Source organism: Carassius auratus, unplaced genomic scaffold (assembly GCF_003368295.1).
Source record: "Carassius auratus strain Wakin unplaced genomic scaffold, ASM336829v1 scaf_tig00215205, whole genome shotgun sequence".
Classification (NCBI taxonomy): Eukaryota; Metazoa; Chordata; class Actinopteri; order Cypriniformes; family Cyprinidae; genus Carassius; species Carassius auratus.
The window spans coordinates 1-9,639 of NW_020527982.1; positions in this window are offsets into that span (position 1 = coordinate 1).

Below are 9,639 nucleotides of genomic sequence, written 5' to 3' on the forward strand. Positions count from 1 at the left end.
ATGTGTGCAGAATTATTAGGCTGAGAATTATTAGATTTCTTTTACAGATGAAATGCGCTAAAATAGACTTTAACTCATTCTGTAAGTCGAAAATTATGAAAAATACCCATGAGAAATATCAAACACAAATTACAATACAGAAATGGATAAGTTAATACTTGACCATTATACAAAAATACTGACTGGGTCATGAGGTCAGAAAAGAAGAAGAAAAAACAGGTCAAGAAGAACTGACAAAAAGAATTGCAAAATAATTAGGAATTAATGTGAAGATTAATTTTTAGTCAATTCTGCAAGACAGACTTTCAGGAAAGGAGGTGGAATAAAAATGAGCTCCTAAATCTTAATCCCGATTCTGGAAGATATATTCCTCAAACCATCGAACAAGAGGAGGTGGTGCTGGTCCTTCACGAGTCACTCTAATCTGTTCATAAAGCCTATATATAAAGTCTTAATATATAGTATTTCACAATACTTCATGGTATTCTAATTAAATATTTTTGGAATCTTAAATCTCTCAGAGTCGACACCGAGTAATTCTGGAGACTCCAGGAAAGTGGCAGTTCTGTAAAATGTTGGCGCTGGAGACTAAATGCACCCTGATAGTTTCACACCTAATTCACTTAACACACACACACACACACACACATTACCCACAGTGACAGTGGGACTGAGTGACATCAGATGTATGATAGTTTTTTTAAATTTTCTATCATCCATACAGTGTTGTATAGTCATGAAACTATGGTCATGAGACCAGTCATTCTGAGGAAATATGCCTCAGAATGACTGGTCTTCTATGTGTACATTTTTTTTTTTAAGTGTTTAGAAGCTGCACTTTAAAAAAATAAAAAGACATTTACTGGTTCCTTTTTTACTATTATTTAAAAAAATCATCACGGCAAAACCATTCAAGCTATCCAAAATTCATTCACACCTATTCTGTAAGATTAATTCTTTAAACAGTGGTAAAAGAGGATGTGGTGCTGAACCTTCAAGAGTCACTCAAAACGTTATCTGTCCATAAAGCCTATAAAGAATTATTCTTAATATACAGTTCAAATACTTCAGCTTGTTATTCTAATTAAGTGAGGGTCATTTTATCAGTAAAATATATACAATTCATTTTTTTTTGAAAGATTTCTATAAATGATTTAAATCATACTCGTTTCTACAATAATTATTTAAAAGTAATCCTATAGCTCCCTCTGGTGGCCATTATAGGTACTAGAATTGCAAGCTTGATTTATAAGTTATGATAGTTTAAATTTTATGCTGGCTCTTGAAAGTGATAAAGCTATGAAACTTACTGTGCTTCCTTCAAATGAGGACTTCTACTTATATAAAAAATTATGAAGATTTTAGAATGAAAAATTGTAAAAGATATAGTAAAATAACTATTGTATTTTTTTATGTTACTTTAATAAATCTCTATGGCAACACCATTTAAGCTATCCTAAACCCATTCACAATTTAACATCTCAGTATATAGGCCATAATGTTGAAAAAGGAGTATGGAGTAGTATGAGTAGGAGTATGAATTCATTTGCATGCTTTATCATAAATCCACAATAAAAATTTCTGAGTTCTGTATCAATCTGTGTTGTTGTTTGTTTATTTTTATCTTTTATTTTTCATAGGAAGATAACTTACTCTAATTTTTAATAAATGTGCTTATAAACCAAGGACAAGCTATTTATATCTGTATTTATAAACTGCTTACTACTGACTATTGATATTGGGACAAGGCTTTATAAAGCATGAACTGACTATTTAATAATGAGTGCAGTTATTATAAAGTGTTATCAATGAATTTGCTAATGTTATCAAATTAGACATTATTTTACAGTGTTATCAAATCCTTAAATGACTCATAAGCATTTGTGAAAGTTCTGCTTGCATTACAGCTTAGTATTGATCTGTGAGCTGAACAGATTTACTGTTACATCCATGAGATTATGTAAATTAAAATAAATATAATGTCACAGGATGTCATAGGTCAGTATCAAATGAGTTTGAAATTATTATTTGCAGCACAAATAAGTTTTTTTTAGGATTTTTAAAAATCCCTAAAACTGTCAGAAAAAGGTTAAGGCCTAAGCTATTTCTATGTGAGTGGCTAATTTTATTTTTGTTTTTATAATTGTAATACACAAACTATGAAATTATACAAAATGTATAGAAAGATAAATAAATAAATACGCACACATTAAAAAAGCAGCCAAGTCGAATGAGTTTCCTTTTTTATATAGATTAAAATTGAAGACAGAAGCAAGTGGTAAATGTGGTCACTTTAATATTCAAATCCAGTAGATCCAGTTTATGTTCACGTGGCTGTTTTCGTTTATAGTCGCCAAGCTATTATGTGTTTTTGAAATAATCTTGTCCGTGATGTGTTCGTTCGTACGACGAAAGACAGAAACCTGCAGCTCGAGAGATATGTTATTCTGCCAGTCGCGCTTTCAAATAGTCTTGCACACTTAAACAGGTCACAAACACCTGCATTTAGCTCTTGTTGTGTTACAATGGGTTTATTGTGTGCATTTGTGGTAATATTTTATTTAAAAAGCTCTTAAACAAGAATAAATTCGTTTGTTTTGAGCTGGACACTGTACGCGCTGATCGGAGGCGGTGATTTCAGATAGGCAGCTGCAAATATTTCATTTTCACACAAACAGTTCAAAAACATCTTAATTTAGCTCTTGGTGTGTTCTAATTGGTTGATTGTGTGATATCGCTGTAATAATTTATTTTTAAAAGCTTTAAAACAGGAATAAATTCGTTTTCTCTGAGCTCTTTACTCCAGACGCTCGTGGTCACAGCGGTGATTCATCTCTCCTATTTCTCACGTATCTCTGGCCAGAAATAATTTATCCATGAGCCCTGAACCGGTAATAATCAGATATGTTGGTTTAGCTTGTCAGTGTGAATTAAATCTAAGTATTTGTTTGTATTTTTAACCGATTTAAAAGTGAAAGTAAAAGTCCGGGAATTGAACCTGTAGGGGCGCTATTTCTCTCAGACAATGGAAGTCTGAAGCACATATACTCAAACAGATGGACAGAGTGAGATGAGATGTCTGACAGTTTTTTTAATTTTCTGTTATCCATACAGTGTTGTAAAGTCGTGAAACTATGCATATTTCCTCAGAATGACTTTTTCATCTGTATGAAAAAATTCTTTGACGTGTTTGGAAGCTGCAATTTAAAAAATACAATAATGATTCCCTTTGTAAGGTCATTTAAAAAAATCACCACGGCAAAACCATTCAAGCTATCCAAAATCCATTCACAATTTAAGTTCCTATCAGAAATACTGATGTGTGTTCAGAGTTTTGTGAAATTCTAAGTATGTTATTTGCCTCAAAATCACCTGAGAAGTATTCCAGTTTGACATGTTGCCACGCCAACAATTTTTTAGATATCAATATCCCCCTTGCAGATTTATATCGGCTGTGTTTTAACATTATTCTGATGAAGTTTGAAGCAAATCGAGTAATAATAAGATGCTGAATTCAAATCATTTTGAAAATGACACACTTCCTTCTGCCAGTTGGTGGCGCTATAACTTTGACTCCTAATAGTCACGTATATGCGATCGACATCATACATCGAATAATCTGATGAAGTTTGATTAAAATCAGGAAATGTATGTGGACGGTATTAGACACTTCCTGTTTCTCATTTCTCGCCATAATTTCAACGCCTCGCCACGAGCAAACCATTCGAGATATCAAAAATCCCCTGGCAATTTTTCATCCCCAGTGTCTTGAGATCATGTTGACCAAGTTTGGCGGCAATCGAGAAAAAAACCTATGACAAGTATTTCAAATTCCAGAGCATGCGCTTTTTACATAACTCTAAATAGCTGACTTCCTGATGGGCGGAGCCTATGACATGCAATACGAAAGTTGTTCGGCACGATGAGATCTATATGTGTACTGAGTTTCATATGAAAATGTGCAAGTATGTGTGAGCTATACATCAACATTTCTGACTGTGTTCCAGGGGGCGCCGTAGAGCTCCTGTGCCACGCCCGGGTCCCAGCCTCTGCAGGCTCCTAAAGGCCACAGATTCCAAAGTGTGCGCAAATTTTCAAGAGTTTTTGAGTATGTTAAGGACCCCAAAAGCCCCCACAACTTTGACGAAAAATTTGAATACTAAACCCTAAATAGCCAACTTCCTGTTGGGCGGAGCCTATGATATGCAATACAAAAGTTGTTTGGATTGATGAGATTTATATGTGTACCGAGTTTCATACGTCTACGAGCAAGAATGTATGATATATGGCCCTCCATATTCCAGGGGGCGCTGTAGAGCCCCTGTGCCACGCCCGTGTATCAGTCTCTGCCCGGCCCTAATGGCCGCAGGTTCCAATCTGTGTGCCAATTTTCAAGACTTTTTAAGCACGTTAAGGGCCCCAAAAGCCCCCGAGACGTTGGAAAAAAATAATAATAAATATAGCTGCAAGCAGCGATGGCGGGCTCAAGCCACCAATGCCATCACCACCCCGGTGGCATCAGGTAAACTGTGCCCAGCGGGCACATGCATTCACAATATCCCTCTGGCAGTGAGGTTTTAAAGGATAGAGGGGAGCGTAGAGGGGAGCGTGCATTTGCAGTGGCTGGGCCACGACTCTGGAATACCCTGCCTTTAGAGATCAGACTGGCCCCTTCCTTGTCTATTTTTAAATCTTTGCTAAAAACTTTTTTATTTTCCTTAGTGTACTGACTACTGTGTTATGCTACATTTTGAAATGGGTGGTTTTAAATTTTTTGTCTGGTCTATTTTTATGTTTGTGTAATATTCTTTCTCTTATGTTAAAGCACTTTGGTCAGCCAGGAGGCTGTTGTAAATGCGCTATACAAATAAATTGAACTTGAACTTGAACTTGATATGGCAGTTAAAGGGTTAATCCGAATCATCTAGACTTTAAAATCACATTCACAGAACAATATATATATATATATATATATATATATATATATATATATATATATATATATATATATATATAACTTTAGTAACACTTTACAATAAGATTTCATTTATAAACATTATGTTAACATGAACAATATTTATATAGCATTCATTCATGTCAGTTAATATTCCAAACTTAAACATTAAAACATTGTTTTATTGTGATTTTTTTCCAAGCACATTTTACCAATTCCAAACCATATCAATCTTAATAACTACCATTATTTTTTATTTAATCATTTATGAGTGCTATACAATAGTCCAGGAAAGCTGGAAGAGAAAAACAGGTCAAGAAGAACTGACAAAAGAATTGCAAAAGAATTAGGAATTAATGTGAAGATTAATTTTTAGTCAATTCTGCAAGACAGACTTTCAGGAAAGGAGGTGGAATAAAAATGAGCTCCTAAATCTTAATCCCGGATTCTGGAAGATATATTCCTCAAACCATCAAACAAGAGGAGGTGGTGCTGTTCCTTCACGAGTCAGTCTAATCTGTTCATTAAGCCTATATATAAAGTCTTAATATATAGTATTTCACAATACTTCATGGTATTCTAATTAAATATTTTTTTGGAATCTTAGATCTCTCAGAACCTGACACATTGTAATTCTGAGACTCCAGGAAAGTGGCAGTTCTGTAAAATGTTGGCGCTGGAGACTAAATGCTCACTGATAGTTTCACACCTAATTCACTTAAAACACACACACACAGTGACAGAGGGACAGAGTGACATCAGATGTATGTTTTTTAATTTTCTGTCATCCATATGATGTTGTATAGTCATGAAACTATGCATATTTCCTCAGAATGACTTGTCTTCTATGTGTACATTTTTTTGAAGTGTTTAGAAGCTGCACTTTTTTTTACTGGTTCCTTTTTTACTGTTATTTCAAAAAATCACCACGACAAAACCATTCAAGCTATCCAAAATTCATTCACACCTGTTCTGTAAGATTAATTCTTTAAACAGTGGTAAAAGAGGATGTGGTGCTGAACCTTCAAGAGTCACTTAAAACGTATCTGTCCATAAAGCCTATTAAGAATTATTCTTAATATACAGTTCACAATACTTCAGCTTGTTATTCTAATTAAGTGAGGGTCATTTTATCAGTAAAATTCCTAAAATACATATTATTTTATTTGAAAGATTTCTATAAATTATTTAAATCATACTCGTTTCTCCAATAATTATTTAGAAGTAATCCTATAGCTCCCTCTGGTGGCCATTATAGGTACTAAGAATTGCAAGCTTGATTTATAAGTTATGATAGTTTTAATTTTATGCTGGCTCTTGAAAATGATAAAGCTATGAAACTTACTGTGCTTCCTTCAAATGAGGACTTCTACTTATATAAAAAATTATGAAGAGTTAGCATGAAAAAATTTAAAGATATAGTAAAATAACTATTGTATTTTTTTATGTTACTTTAATAAATCTCTATGGCAACACCATTTAAGCTATCCTAAACCCATTCACAATTTAACATCTCAGTATATTGGCATCATGTTGAAAAAGGAGTATGGAGTAGTATGAGGAGGAGTATGAATTCATTTACAGGCTGATTTTATCATAAATCCACAATAAAATTTCTGAGTTCTGTATCAATCTGTGTTGTTGTTTGTTTATTTTTATATTTTATTTTTCATAGGAAGATAACTTACTCTCCTTTTTAATAAATGTGTTTATAAACCAAGGACAAGCTATTTATAGCTGTATTTATAAACTGCTTACTACTGACTATTAATATTGGGACAAGGCTTTATAAAGCATGAACTGACTATTTACTAATGAGTGCAGTTATTATAAAGTGTTATCAATGCATTTTCTAATGTTAACAAATTAGACATTATTTTACAGTGTTATCAAATCCTTAAATGACTCATAAGCATTTGTGAAAGTTCTGCTTGCATTACAGCTTAGTATTGATCTGTGAGCTGAACAGATTTACTGTTACATCCATGAGATTTTGTTTTTATTGTAATACACAAACTATGAAATTATACAAAATGTATAAAAAGATAAATAAATAAATACGCACACATTAAAAAAGCAGCCAAGAATGAGTTTCCTTTTTTATATAGATTACAATTGAAGACAGAAGCAAGTGGTAAATGTGGTCACTTTAATATTCAAATTCAGTAAATCCACTTCAGATTTATTTCTCAACAGTTTATGTTCACGTGGCTGTTTTCGTTTATATTCGCCAAGCTATTTTGAAATAATCTTGTCCGTGATGTGTTCGTTCGTACGACGAACGGCAAAATCCTGCAGCTCGAGAGAGATATATGTTATTCTGCCAGTCGCTTTCAAATAGTCTTGCACACTTAAACGGGTCACAAGCACCTGCATTTAGCTCTTGTAGTGTTACAATGGGTTTATTGTGTGCATTTGTGGTAATATTTTATTTAAAAAAGCTCTTAAACAAGAATAAATTCGTTTGTTTTGAGCTCGACACTGTACGCGCTGATCGGAGGCGTGATTTCAGATAGGCAGCCGCAAATATTTCATTTTCACACAAACAGTTCAAAAACATCTGAATTTAGCTCTTGGTGTGTTCTAATTGGTGAATTGTGTGATATCGCTGCAATACTTTATTTTTAATAGCTATAAAACAAGAATAAACTCGTTTTTTCTGAGCTCATCATTCCAGATGCTCATGCTCAGAGCCGTGATTCATCTCTCGTGTTTCTCACGTATCACTGACCACACATCAATTATTAATGAGCCCTGACCTTATAATAATCATATATGTTGGTTTAGCTTGTCAGTGTGAATTAAATCCAAGTATTTATTTGTATTTTAACCGATTTAAAAGAGAAACTAAAACTCCGTTAATTGCACCTGTAGGGGCGCAATTTCTCTCAGACAATGGAAGTCTGAAGCACATATACTCAAACAGAGGGACAGAGTGATATGAGATGTCTGACAGTTTTTTAATTTTCTATTATCCATACAGTGTTGTAAAGTCGTGAAACTATCCATATTTACTCAGAATGACTTTTTGTCTGTATGAAAAAAGGTTTTGAAGTGTTTGGAATTTAAAAATGCAGGAAAATTAATAATTCCAGTTTTACTGTCATTAAAAAAAATCACCACGACAAAACCGTTCAAGCTATCCAAAATCCATTGGCAATTTAAGTTGTTTAAAATGTTTTGGCATCATGTAGACAAAGTTTGGTGTGTATAGTGTTACTCTCCTCTGAGCAGTATGCATTAATTCACAACTAAATGTAAAAAAAAATCCACATTCAAATCAAAATAGCTGACTTCCTGTTGATCGTAGCTGATGACTGTGAATTAGAAAGTTGTCCGTCTTGATGAGAACAATTTTTGTACCGAGTTTGGTGTCTGTAGCTAAAACTAACCCCCCCACTTTTGACAAAAGGTGGCGCTATAGAGTGCCTCTTCCACGCCCTCTTATGAACTTTTGCCAGTGTCTAGTTATCATAAATACTGATATGTGTTCTGAGTTTGATGAAATTCTAAGCATGTTATATGCCTCAAAATCACCTGAGAAGTATTCTAGTTTAACATGTTGCCACGGCAACAATATTTTTAGATATCAATATCCCCCCAGCAGATTTATATAGGCTGTGTTTTAACATTATTCTGATGAAGTTTGAAGCAAATTGAGTAATAATAAGATGCTGAATTCAAAGCATTTTGAAAATGACACACTTCCTGCTGCCAGTTGGTGGCGCTATAACTTTGACTCCTAATAGTCACATATATGCGATCGACATCATACAAAGAATAATCTGATGAAGTTTGATTAAAATCAGGAAATGTATGTGGATGGTATTAGACACTTCCTGTTTCTCATTTCTCGCCATAATTTCAACACCTCGCCACGAGCAAACCGTTAGAGATATCAAAAATTCCCTGGCAATTTTTCATCCCCAATGTCTTGAGATCATGTTGACCGAATTTGGTGGCAATCTGCAAAAAAACCTATGACAAGTATTTCAAATTCCAGAGCATGCGCTTTTTACATAACTCTAAATAGCTGACTTCCTGTTGGGCGGAGCCTATGACATGCAATACGAAAGTTGTTCGGCACGATGAGATCTATATGTGTACTGAGTTTCATATGCATATGTGTGAGTATGTGTGAGCTATACATCAACATTTCTGACTGTGATCCAGGGGGCGCCGTAGAGCCCTTGTGCCACGCCCGGGTCCCAGCCTCTGCAGGCTCCTAAAGGCCACAGATTCCAAAGTGTGCACAAATTTTCAAGAGTTTTTGAGTATGTTAAGGACCCCAAAAGCCCCCACAACTTTGACGAAAAATATGAATAATAAACCCTAAATAACCAACTTCCTGTTGGGCGGAGCCTATGACATGCAGTACGAAAGTTGTTTGGTTTGATGAGATCTACATGTGTACCGAGTTTCGTGTGTCTACGTGCAAGTATGTATGATATATGGCCCTCAGTATTCCAGGGGGCGCTGTAGAGCCCCTGTGCCACGCCCGTATATTTGTCTCTGCCCAGCCCTAATGGCCGCAGGTTCCAAGGTGTGTGCCAATTTTCAAGAGTTTTCGAGCATGTTAAGGACCCCAAAAGCCCCCGTAACGTTGGAAAAAAATAATAATAATAATAAAAAATAATCCTAAGGAAAACAATAGGGCTCTCGCCCTCCAGGCTTGAGCCCTAATA